This window comes from Lepus europaeus, chromosome 20 (assembly GCF_033115175.1).
Source record: "Lepus europaeus isolate LE1 chromosome 20, mLepTim1.pri, whole genome shotgun sequence".
Classification (NCBI taxonomy): Eukaryota; Metazoa; Chordata; class Mammalia; order Lagomorpha; family Leporidae; genus Lepus; species Lepus europaeus.
The window spans coordinates 9,968,007-9,981,519 of record NC_084846.1 but is presented as its reverse complement, the minus strand read 5'-3'; the positions used below and the strand labels follow the sequence as shown (position 1 = coordinate 9,981,519).

The 13,513-nt window shown below is 45.5% G+C and overlaps 2 pseudogenes; one reads left to right on the top strand and one right to left on the bottom strand.

Annotated features, from left to right (window-relative positions):
* Positions 1-9,141, bottom strand: part of LOC133749272 (lysosomal alpha-mannosidase-like) — a 16,609-nt pseudogene extending 7,468 nt beyond the window's left edge.
* Positions 9,142-10,188: 1,047 nt separating this feature from the next.
* LOC133749271 (putative olfactory receptor 7A2) lies at positions 10,189-11,165 on the top strand (annotated as a pseudogene).
* Positions 11,166-13,513: the final 2,348 nt, after the last annotated feature.

The window sequence follows — 13,513 nt, the reverse complement described above, 5'->3', positions numbered from 1 at the left end:
GTAGATGCTGAAGCCCAGGGCCGGCACCGAGGCGGAGAACAGCAGCTCTGGGCTGGGCTTCTGGCCCTCTGCTTGGGGCAGCAGCAGCACCTCGGGAAAGGGAGGGGGAAGCTGAGCCAAGAGGCCGTGGGTGCGCACAGAAAGCATCACACTCAGTACAGCAGGCAGCCAACTCAAGGAGGGGAGGGAGCCCTGGGGAGGGAGGAGAGAGACAGGGGAGGCAATGGAGGGAGGGAGGACTGCAGGGGAGGAGGAGGCTCAAGGGAGGAGGCTGTCTGGGAGGCAGGGGCTCTCCAGAAACACGGAGGAAATGTCCTGGGGGACTAAAGGGGACCACTCGGGTGGGAGAGATGCTCTGAGGGGGGCTGATGCTAAGGGCCAGAGCGGGCAGAGATCTGCAGGGACAGGAGGTGACCACGAGGGGGAGGGCCGTGCCCAAGGGTGTCCACGGGTGACAGTCCCTGAAGGGGCTCACATCGCTGGGCACAGCGTGGCCACTGGGGTCCTTCACGAGGAAAGCGCCTGCACTGACCGGCAGCCGCACCATGCGGTCCACCTTCCGGGCCAGGGGGTTGTACATGGCGACCTGGAACTGGGGGAGGGGGACAGGCAGGGCGGGGTCACAGCACGCATTCTCTAAACCTTGGGTGGTGACATCCCTGGTGACCCCGGTGTGGTCGCCAACCTCCACCTTGGTCTCTGTCCTGCCCTGGGGTAGCAGATCCTCAGGAAATCTCACCCAGAAGGGCCGAAGGTATAAATTACCTAACCTCCCCTGCAAGAGCCATCAGCGGCAGCCCTGCCTCCTCCTCACCGAGCCCCACCACCTGTGGGGTCACCTCCCCCTGGGGCCCTGCCCGCAGCACCTGCCTCCTGCCCCGCCCCCACCCCGCTCACGCGCGCCGACGTCTGGCTGAGCGGGCAGACGCTGATGTTGAGCTCCGGGCAGATGGAGAAAGCCTCCTGGGAGCCGCTGAGCCGCGCCAGGGCGTTGCTCAGGAGAACCTGGGGAGCAGCGCCACGGGGCGGCCTCGCTCTAAACGCCCACCCGGGTCTTCACCCCAGCCCCCTTCCTGGCGCGTCCCCTGCCCACCTCTGCCAGGTGTCTTTGGGTCCCTGTCCCTCCACTCCGAGGCCCCGCCCACGACGCACCCCGCCCCTTCGGTCGGTGTGGATTGACTTTCCCTGAAGATTGCAGAGACGAGGACCCATAGATTCCAGCTCGTGACTCTCCCAGACACTTGGAAACTGCTGCCTCCAACTCCGTACGTCCAGTAGCTGCCCTGACTTTAAAGAAACAGAAGAACCACGCTCTCTAAATCAGAAGCCCAGGCAGCTCCTGAGAGAGAGCCTTGGTTCTGACAACGTTCCAACTCCCATTAAATGTCCTGATGCCCAACAGAAACGACAAGCAGTTACAATTCAGTTTCTCCAACAGCAGCGGTAATGATATCTTTGCACTGTGAAGAAAATTATCAAACACCCTCACAGGAAAAAAAAATGAGGCCAGAGAACCAATCAACAACTCACAAAAGGCAACAGTCAACAACAAAACGTTCTTTGACATTTTTACGTCAAACAGAGTTGCTTTTCCTGTGGCTACCGCACGTCTGTTTGTCTAATTGGTTTTTGTGTGGTCTCACAGCAGCAGGGAGAGGGAGCTTTCTTTGTTTTCTCATGTAGTGTCTTGTCTTCGTTATTCTTATGCTTTGAGTTCTTGTCTATTTCACACAACCATCGCACACCCTCTAGCCCAAGTTCAGGCCTTAGTCCCACATACAAATGCCTCTCCTCACCCTATTCTATAAAACTGTGCACTGTCTTTGCCATTGAATAATATTCTCCATAGGACATACCCCCAGAGACACCATGTCACACACACACACATTTATTTGATTACACAGCGTCTTCACTATTCCAACACAAGGTGTACAAGAGCGGCCAGCTCCCTTGCTTTCTTCACCTTCCAGTTCTCACGCTGGTCAGTGAATACTTGTGTGTTACACAGACACAGAGCCAAGGACAGTGAGAAGGGTAGCAGGCAAATAGAACAAGGTGATGTCAAGAGAACTGTATCTTACTTGAGTTCCAGGGATGTGTTGGCTGGGGAACTCTGACCGCTTGTGATATAGAGAGAGTATATATTAATGTGTTAAGACAGAGAGATGATAAAATTGTATGATGTCAGATGATTTGGTATATATTCATAAATACTGCTTCACTGAATCAAATCATATAAATGACATTGTACTCTTATTTCACATCTTAAGAAAAAGAAATGGAGGTCAGAGGAATAGTGAGAATTCTTAAGGTAGTAGTAATGCTTTGGGAATTTGTTGGTTTTTTTTAAGATTTATTTATTTATTTGAAAGGCAGAGTTACAGAGAGGCAGAGGCAGAGAGAGAGAGAGAGAGAGAGGTGTCTTCCATCTGCTGGTTCAATCCCCAGATGGACACAATGGCCAGAGCTGCACCCATCTGAAGCCAGGAGCCAGGAGCTTCTTCTGGGTCTCCCAAATGGATACAGGGGCCCAAGCACTTGGGCCATCTTCTACTGCTTTCCCAGGCCATAGCAGAGAGCTGGATCAGAAGTGGAGTAGCTGGGACTAGAACTAGCACCCATATGGGATGCTGGCACTGCAGGCGGAGGCTTTACTCACTACACCACAGCGCTGGCCCCGATGCTTTGTTCTTAACTTGGGTGTTGGTTATGAGTGTGATCAGATGAAAAAAAACTCATAGATCTGTATACTTATTTGTTATTCTTGGTATAGATAGATAGATATAGATATAGTATTTTTATAAGATGTTTTTAAAAATAACAAGAACCCAACTTATTAAATACAACTGAAAGAAATTTAACATGAACTACGTAGCAATAATTTAATTATATCATTTCTTCTGCCTACTACAAGTCTGTTACAGAAGTACAGCACTGGGGCTGGCGCTGTGGTGTAGCAGATAAAGCAACTGCCTGCAGTGCTGGCATCTCATATGGGCACCGGTTCAAGTCCCAGCTGCTCCACTTCTGATCCAGCTCTCTGTTATGGCCTGGGAAAGCAGTGGAGGATGGCCCAAGCGCTTGGGCCCCTGCACCTGCGTGGGAGACCTGGAAGAAGCTCCTGGCTCCTGGCTCCTGGCTTCGGACCAGCACAGCTCCAGCTGTTGAGGCCATCTGTGGAGTGAACCAGCAGATGGACAGCCTCTCTGTAACTCTGCCTTTCAAATAAACAAATAAATCTAAAAAAAAAATGAATTGACCTTGTTTTAAAAAGTACAGTCCTTGATGTTACTCTGGGACACTTATGAGAGCCAATCCCCAAAAGACAAATATTGTGTTTTCTCTGATATGAGACAGTTAATATAGAATACAGAATAATGTATAGGAATGAAACAGGCATCTTGTGATTTGATTGTTGTACTTAACCATTTTTATTATACTCTTGTGGGACTGTGGTCCTCTTTTAACTTGTTGAATATTATGGTTAGTGGTACATTAAGCCTGTAGTTATAGAGTGGATTGAAATTATGTTTTTGCAAAAATTAAAGGGAAAAATTAAGGAAGGAAGATTGAGGGAGGGAGAGAGGAAGGGAGGTAAGTATGGCAATCTTCTTAGAATTGTACCTATGAAATAGAGGAAATCTGTCCTCTCTGTATTAATAAAAATTTAAAAAGAGAAAATGTCACAAATGAAAGCATAAAAAAGAGACAAGGATCACCTGGTTAATCCTCCGCCTGCGGCGCTGGCATCCCTTATGGGCGCCTGTTCTAGTCCCAGCTGCTCCTCTTCCCATCCAGCTCTCTGCTATGGCGCGGGAAAGCAGTGGAAGATGACCCTGCACCTGTGTGGGAGACCCAGAAGCTCCTGGCTCCTGGATTCGGATTGGCACAGCTCTGGCCGTTGTGGCCATTTGGAGAGTGAACCAGCAGATGGAAAACCTCTCTCTCTGTCTCTACCTCTCTCTGTAACTCTTTCAAATAAATAAAATAAATCTTTTTAAAAAACCCATTGGTCCACAATATAAACTGGAATTGTCCTCACAAGATTTCATCACAACACCATCCCTTGCTTGGCTTACCAAGGGAACAGATCCCTCCCACTCCCTGAGCCCTATTTTCCACAGTCAAGATCCTACCAGTGGGGTCTCCTATTGTAGGCCTACTTGCAAATTAAATCAGACGCTCTCTAGAAGCTCCTAAATTCATATTACAGTGAATTAGCACATCACCATATGAATCCAATATCAACAAATAGTCTCCAGTGAGGGATTAAACAGTGGCTCTAATCTTGTGACATAACTTTGGAAGTTGCTATGTGCATGGAGAAAGTTTCAGTGACGTGAAGAATTGCAGTCTTCATACTTCAGGACCAAGTAATAGAGTTCTTTTCCTTGTTTGAAGGAAGAAAACAACCATTTTCTGAGCATCCCAGAGGCATAGTCCAGACAGGTTCCTCAGCCGGAGACATGGGAGAAAGTTAACTCGTAGGAAGGATAAGGCGTGAGGAGTTGAGACCTGAGAGAATGGATCAGGATTCAGAGCAGGAGAAACAGCAACAGGATTCACCTGACTTCTAATGCTCTCTTGGGAGAAACCCGCAAGAAATGTTTCTTTCTATCCAGGCCACAGTCCCACAGGAAAATCAAGAGCTTAGAGGTCAGAGCCACAGGCAGGGAGGGGCCAAATGAGCAGGTGCAGGGAGCTATAAATACCTCCTCTACTGCTGTCCCTCAGACTGTGCAACCCTGGGCGAGAAGGAACCTGGTTGCTGCATTTAGAGTCCTGGGTCAGGCTCAGGGACTAATGTTTCCCTCCTACCTGCTGCCTCTCCTGAGACAGGGCTTCAGTCTCCGTCATCCACCATCCAGGCGGGAACCTGGGCTTCCACACAGAGATTTTCCTCTTGGAGATCCCTTGAAGGTGAGCCTGAGAGCCCAGCAGACACAACAGGAGTAGTCTGAGCCAAAGGAAGCAATGAGTATTTTTTTGCTAGACAGAGTTAGACAGTGAGAGAGAGAGAGAGAGACAGACAGAAAGAGAGTTATAGACAGTGAGAGAGACAGAAAGGTCTTCCTTCTGTTGGTTCACTCCCCTAATGGCCACTATGGCCAGCGCTGTGCCAATCCAAAGCCAGGAGCCAGGTGCTTCATCCTAGTCTCCCAAGCAGGTACAGGGACCCAAGCATTTGGGCCATCCTCCGCTGCCATCCCAGGCCACAGCAGAGAGCTGGACTGGAAGAGGAGCAACCGGGACTGGTACCCGGTGCCCCAACTGGGACTAGAACCCGGGGTGCCGGCGCCACAGGTGGAGGATTAGCCAAGTAAGCCATGGTGCCGGCCAGCAATGAGTATTTAACTCAGGTCAACTGAACACTGAACTAACTTAGCCCTGACCTGAGAGACACCTTTGGTTGATGGATGGATGGATGGATGGATGGATGGATGGGTGCTTGGATGGATGGATGGGTGGGTGGATGGATGGGTGGATGGGTGGGTGGATGGGTGGATGGATGGGTGGATGGGTGGATGGATGGGTGGGTGGGTGGGTGGATGGATGGATGGGTGGGTGGGTGGATGGATGGGTGGATGGATGCAGGGATAGGTGGATGGATGCTGCATTTGTTGGTGATGCTGATACAACAAGTGAACACTGGACTTCACTAAGCAATGCTCATCACTGATGAAGAAATGATGGTAAGGAAAGCCCAAAACTAACATGCAGTAATGGGACACATGAAGAGCTAACAGCAAATGTAATCAAGGTACAGAAATTCTACAATTGGAAGGAGCCAAGTGCTAGGTGCAGGGATAGGAAGGGAAGGAGGTCTTACCAAGTTGCTTGTATGAATGAATTTATCGGTTACAACTCAACAAATGGATTACAGGAGAGGAGATGCCAGCCCCTACTCCTGCAGTGGCTTCTGCAGACTTGAGTTTCTTCTTTTTTTGAAAGGTTTATTTATTTTCCATATGAAAAATGGAGTTATAAAGAGAGTGGGAGAGACAGAGAAATCTTCCTTCTACTGGTTCATCCCCCAAATAGCTGCAACAGCTGGGGCTGGGCCAGGAAGACATCAAGAGCCTAGAACTCCACACAGGTCTCCCATGTGTGTGGCAGGGGACCAAGTACTTGGGCCATCTTCTACTACTTTCCCAGGAACACTATCATGGAGCTTGACCAGAAGTGGAGCAGCAGGACTTGAACTGGTGCTCATATGAGATGCCAGCATAGCAGGTGGTGGCTTAACCTGCTGACACTTGCTTTTCAACCATCACATTTTCACACTTCGAATAGGGAGTAAAACCGATGCCTACCTGTTAATAATAGGGGCCCAGACGAGGGAAAAGCTTGGACATACAACCTTGCAATAGCAGCTCCTGAGACACATGTGTCTCGGTGTCTTCTTCCACAGTAGACTCTCTTGTAAAATGTCTTTAATTCTTTATTAGATGAGCAGAGCCAAGTTTAAAAAAAAGATATACCTGTGGCCAAATATCGGCCAATCATCCTGGGTCCCTACATCATTGTTTTCCAGTGACAAGTTATCCTGCAAATGTAGTGTTAACAGATTTTTTATACATATTTCCAACCTGTTTTACATTATCCTTATAACTTGATACTGCTTATCATCCTTCTTCTCCTTGTGTGATTAGATCATTTTCTGAAAGTTGCATCACCTCTGCTGTCATTTTGAATGCATTGATTTTTGCCATTTGACTGAAGATTTATCCCTTTATTCTTTTTTTCTTTTTTCTTTTTTTTAATCTTTTATTTAATGAATATAAATTTCCAAAGTACAGCTTATGGATTACAATGGCTTCCCCCCCCCATAACTTCCCTCTCACCCACAACCTTCCCCTTTCCCACTCCCTCTCCCCTTCCATTCACATCAAAATTCATTTTCAATTCTCTTTATATACAGAAGATCAGTTTAGTATATATAAAGTAAAGATTTCAACAGTTTGCCCTCACATAGCAACACAAAGTTAAAAATACTGTTGGAGTACTAGTTATAGCATTAAATCACAGTGTACAGCACATTAATGACAGAGATCCTACATGATATTTTTTTTAAATTGATTAATTTTCTATGTAATTTCCAATTTAACACCAAGGGTTTTTTTTTTTTTCATTTTCAATTATCTTTATATACAGAAGATCGATTCAGTATATACTAAGTAAAGATTTCATCAGTTTGCACCCACACAGAAACACAAAGTGTAAAAGTACTGTTTCAGTACTAGCTATAGCATTACTTCACATTGGACAACCCATTAAGGACAGATCCCCCATGGGACGTAAGTATACAGTGACTCTTGATGTTGATTTAACAATTTAACACTCTTTTTTATGGCGTCAGTAATCTCCCTAGGCTCTAGTCATGAGTTGCCGAGGCTATGGAAGCCTTTAGGGTTCGCCGACTTCAATCTTATTCCGACAGGGTCATAGTCAAAGTGGAAGTTCTCTCCTCCCTTCAGAGAAAGATACCTCCTTTGATGGCCCCGTTCTTTCCACTGGGATCACACTCACTGATATCTTTCATTTAGGTCTTCTTCTTCTTTTTTTTCTTCCAGAGTGTATTGGCTTTCCATGCCTATAATACTCTCATAGGCTCTTCAGCCAGATCCAAATGCCTTAAGGGCTGATTCTGAGGCCAGAGTTCTTTTTAGGACATCTGCCATTCTATGAGTCTGCTGTGTCTCCCACTTCCCATGTTGGATCCTTCTCTCCCTTTTTGATTCTATCAGTTAGTATTAGCAGACATTAGTATCCCTTTATCTTCTGCTGCGGTATTCAAATTCATAGATCTCCCTACTCCTGCCTTCCCAGTTTACAAGGATTTCCACTGAAATTTTCCTTTACAGGTGTTTGGCAATTTGATGGTGAATTCATGTCATCAAATTGTGACTTTTTGAAATTTAAATTCTGTATAATTTTTTGCTTTTAAAAAAGTTATTAATATAAAGAGAACATATTTCATAGGTACAATTCTAAGATAACCATTTTTCCCTCCCTATTTCTCTCCCTCCCCCAGTCTCCCTTATTTCACACCTTTTCTTTCAGAGATTAGTTTAGATTGTCATTCAATTGTTGAGTCATTATAACTGCTGCTTTTTGCTCCACTCGTAACAAAGGGACACAATCAGGGTTAGGATCCTGTCAGACACAGGACAGACTTTTCTTCCTCACTGTCCCTCAGGGACCAACTGGGATTGTTAGAACTTGGTCTCCCCCATGTCAAATTCCTTCTCTCTCTCTCTCTCTCTCTCTCTCTCTCTCTCATTCATACACACATGAACACACACACACACACAAAATTTTCAAGTTCCTTCAAAAGAAGGCATAATCTGTTGCACAGTAGGGTGGGTATAGTTAATGATATTTCATTGTGTAACTCAAAAGAATTAGAAGAAAAGTTCTAGAATGTTCTGTGCACGAAGGAATGACAAATGTTTAAGGGATGAGAATGCTAATTACCCTATTTGACCTTATTACACATTATATACATGAGTCAAAACATCACATTATACCTCATATTCATATAGGCAACTATGACGTGTCTACCAAGATTAAAACAGAAGAAATTCACATTTAGTAAGAAACAAGAGTCCAAATATACCCAAATTTGTATGTGGGAGGATGATGGGTTTGGAATTTTGTATATTATTTCTCAATATAAGAGGTATTCACACAGTCTATGGAAAATGTATGCTATGAAAACTCTACGTATGGATATCGATCACTCTGCACACAAAAAAATAGCTTTTAAATACATTTTCCACACTCTTTGAAGGACCCTCCTACCTGGGAGAAAGATGATCCTATGTTGAAAGCTTTGTAGGATGCACTCCCAATCTCGTTGGTGGGGCTGGGTTAGAAGGACATGGCGGTGACACCACTGAGGAGGCAGAGTGGCTGCTCAGTGAGCTTGTCCAGGTGGGTGGGTGTCCTGTGTGGAGAGTGGCACTCAGAGCAAGGGTTCCCAGGTTCATTGAGTAGACACCAAGGGGACTTTGACAGTCGCACCCAGCACTCAATGCACACACAGTGCTGCAGAGGGATCTGGTTCAGTCTACAGATGCCTCACCATAGAGTACTACAGTACAAGAGGAACTTGCTGAGTATGAGGGCTCCCTGCATCTTGTGGTCTCCACAGCAGTAGAGTCACCATCTCATCACCTCATTGTCTTTCTCAACCCCTTTGACACGCTGGCTTCCTTTAAGACCATATTTTCTGATACCAATGCCTTCCTCTTGTCTTTGCATGAGTGTTGCCACTGAAACCACCTCAACTCTGAAGATAACCTGGTGTATTCATAACCCTTTCAACCTTGAGATCTCTGTTCAAATGTCCCCTTGCACTTCCATCCAGATTAAGTCCCTTCAATGATAACATCCAAAATGCTCCAAAATCCAACAGTTTTTGAGTTGCTACATGAGACCACAAATGGAAGATTCCACACCTGACACCAGGCAGCAGGTGCAGTCACAGGAGCACAGAGCTGTTTATGCAGCACTCCACGGCCAGAAAGGACCCTTCCTGTCTCTGCATCCATTTCTCCCAAATTATGTTCAGTGCACAAAATATTAGACATATGATATGAAATTGGCTTCTGCAATATATAGAAGGTTTGTATGAAAAATTAATAAATATTCTGTTTATATATCAGCCCTGAAATATAGTGTTTATCCAAATGTCCAAAATCTGAAGAAGTTTGAAATCTGAAGCACTTCTGCATTCTGCAGAGGGAATCCTCAATCTGTACCCGACGTTCTTCTTTCACTCACTCGTCGCCATCTGACATGGAGGATCTCACTTCTGTTTGCATGTGTTCTTCCTCCATCTTCACACTGTAGGGATGTTTTATTTTATCACCCTAAGCTCATGGCCTCTGTGTGTCCAGACCAGGGGCAGCACTGGATTGATAACCCTCAGGTGATGAAAGATTTCCTCATTGAAAATGTAAAACTCGTGACAGTTTAAGAAAGGACTGAGGGAGACACAGGAGTTCCTCACCAGTGATGGCACTTAGCCTCCCTACACTGGGACAGATCCAACCACAAATACGGGATTCAGTTTCTTGACTGCATCCTATGGATTCTAGGATTTCTATTATGTCGGTAAACCACACTGGTGTGAATATATGTCAGATTATTGTTCTTTTCCCTGGCAGTGACTTACTCCACATGGAACCAGGCAATGAATCACAGACTTCAGAATTCCTTCTCCTGGGATTCTCAGAGGACCCAGCACTGCAGCCCCTCATATTTGGACTCTTCCTCTCCATGTACCTGGTCACTGTGGCTGGGAACCTGCTCATCGTCATGGCCATCCTCTCAGATCCCCACCTCTACACACCCATGTACTTCTTCCTCTCCAACCTGTCCTTGGTGGAGGTCTGCTTCACCTCCACCACCGTCCCCAAGATGCTGGTGAACATCCAGACGCAGAGCAAAGCCATCGCTTATGCAGGCTGCATCACCCAGATGTACTTCTTCATACTCTTTGCAAGGTTGGATGACTTTCTCCTGGCCATGATGGCCTACGACAGGTTCGTGGCCATCTGTCACCCCCTGCACTACACGGTCATCATGAACCCCTGGCTCTGTGTGCAGCTGGTCCTGGTATCCTGGGTCATCAGTGTCCTGCATGCCTTATTGCACAGCCTCCTACTGCTGCGGCTGTCCTTCTGCTCACATCCAGAAATTCCCCACTTTTTCTGTGAACTGAACCAGGTGGTCCACAGCACCTATTCCAACACCTTTCTCAACGATGTGGTCATCTATTTTACAGTTATGCTGTTGGGTGGAGGTCCCCTGGCTGGGATCCTTTACTCCTAAGTATCATCTCTAAGATCATCTCTTCCATCTGTGTAATCTCCTCTGCTCAGGGGAAGTATAAAGCACTTTCCACCTGTGCCTCTCACCTCACTGTCATCTCCTTATTTTATGGCACAGGACTAGGTGTGTACTTCAGTTCTGCTGTTACTCAAAACCCACACTCAACTGCAATGGCCTCAGTGATGTACACTATGGTCACCCCCATGCTAAATCCCTTCATCTACAGCCTGAGGAATAAAAAATGTTACGAGGGCTCTGAAGAGATCCTTTGGATGGAAAGTCATAAAATGACCCATTGTCCTTGGACTGAAAAATGCCCATGATTGCATGGGACAGTCTCACAGCCAGAAACTGGTACATTGATCAGATTATAGAAATGAAATTTGCTTTGTTTGTTCTTGGTGTTTTCTCTTTCTATGAATTCATCTTCTGTGTATGGTTTGAGACTGACTTGACTAAATTTTGTGTTACAGCTACATTCTTTGCCATTTTCCTACTTTCCCTGTTTTTCTTAGGACTTTGCATCAAAACAGGATGGGACTCACCACTTTGTGCATAATGGAAGTAGAAGAGAGTTTATTCTGGTGCTGAACAGCTCTGGGATCACATCCAGTTGTGTCTTCAGGCTCCTTCCCCACGGACTCGTGGAAACACTCTTGTGTTGAGAATTTCTACATAACTCATAGTACAATGAAGATTTCTAAGGGGTAATTTCTTCTCAACAAAACGCACCAAGCTGATTAAATAGTTTTGTTTACCTAAAGAAGAATCATACTCACTTTACTTATATGGACTTTCATATCTGGCAAATAAAGTCATTCATATAACTGTAGAGTAGAACAAACCCTAAGGCCACTGTTGGCCCTGGAGTGTCCATTATTCTTGTGCATTTCTCCACCTGAGCTGCTTACCCAGACAATGTAGACTCCAGTGAACTGGGGGAGTTCGGTGGGTCTCCTTCTCTAGAATCTTGCTCTTTGAGTCAGTTGGGATCTGCGGTGCCAGACATAATCACTGACAACAACTGGGTGTGAATTCCTCCGGTTCATGTGATCATTCAACAATCTCACATAGAGTCTACATGAAAAGACAAATATGAATCTGTAGATTGTCTTGATATGGACCTGTGTTGGAAATAACCTTTAATAAAGGAAGCAAGATTTTTCAACCACAAATGGTACTGTGATACAAATGTATTTCATTGTCAAGTGCATATGGATTATGTAAAGAAAGGGTGTTGTTGTCCAGCGTAGAAGGCTACGTCACTGAGTGAGGGATTGATTGATGTGCTTTATGGTGCTTCATTGAGTGATTTTCCTTTTCCTGCCTAAAAAATATCACATGTTCTCCCTCATTGTGGTACCTGAAAAAACTCATGCTAAACACAGAATGTTAATTAGTAGAGGCTGGAAAGGTGGGAGGGATGAAGGGAATGATGATTAAAAAAATAATAGCAGAAGCTGAGTGATGCTCACTAATTGTGACAAATATATTAATATGATATGTTGATAATAGGGGAAGCAGTGTGTGGCTGACAGATTGTGATGGATATATGTTAATAACAAAGGGAGCTGGGATAGGGTGCCTGGGAACTCTGTAGCACTTCACAATGCTTCTATTAAAAATTAAAACTAGGGCTGGCACTGTGGCATAGTGGGTAAAGCTGTCGCCTGCAGTGCTGGCATCCCATATGGGTGCCGGTTCAAGTCCCAGCTGCTCCACTTCTGATCCAGCTCTCTGCTATGGCCTGGGAAAGCAGTAGAAGATGGCCCAAGTCTTTGGGCCCCTGCACCCATATGGGAGAACCGAAAGAAGCTCCTGGCTTCTGGCTTCAGATCAGCTCAGCTCCAGCTATTGCAGCCAACTGAGGAATGAACCAGTGGATGGTAGAACTCTCTACCTCTGCCCCTGCCTCTGCCTCTACCTCTACCTCTACCTCTACCTCTACCTCTACCTTTCTCTCTGTGTGTAACTCTGACTTTCAAATAAATCTTTAAAAAATTTAAAACTATTCTGAGATAAACAGCTCTTGAAAAGACATTCTAGAATTTCTGAACAAAGGAGAACTTCTGAATCAGAAACTGTGCTTTAATGTTAACCACTGTGTGCACACTAAAGTTGGAATTGCTGGTGTCTCATCCTCTCACTGTTGACGTTTGGAGCAGAGCACTGATGTTGTACTGGGTGCTTCCCTGGGCGTCCTTCACATTGCAAATATCCCCAAGAGCACCATCAGAACCATCGGTCTGATTGAGAACCGTTGGTCCAGAGGATGAGAACTGGAAGCACCTGAAAGTCCCATCAAGGCACCGTCTCTTATTTAATTTATTCCACTGGATGGATCACTCCTTCCCTCTGAGCCTTATCTTGGCCATCAAGATTCTATCAGTAAAGACCTCATATAACACATTCCGTACAAATGAAATCAGACAATTCCTAGAATGTTATAAGCTCAGGTTATGGTAATTAATGATATTTCCATATAGCTCTTAGAATTAACATTTTAAGATGAGGGGCTAAGTGATATCTCTTAACTTTTGACACAGAGCAAGAGAATCAGAAAAAGGATTCCACCTGACCTCTACCCTGGTCTCTTGGGAGGCACCTGGGAGAAAAATTGCTTCGTGTCCAGGTTAGTGTCCCTCAGGGCCATCAGGTGTTCAGAGCTCAG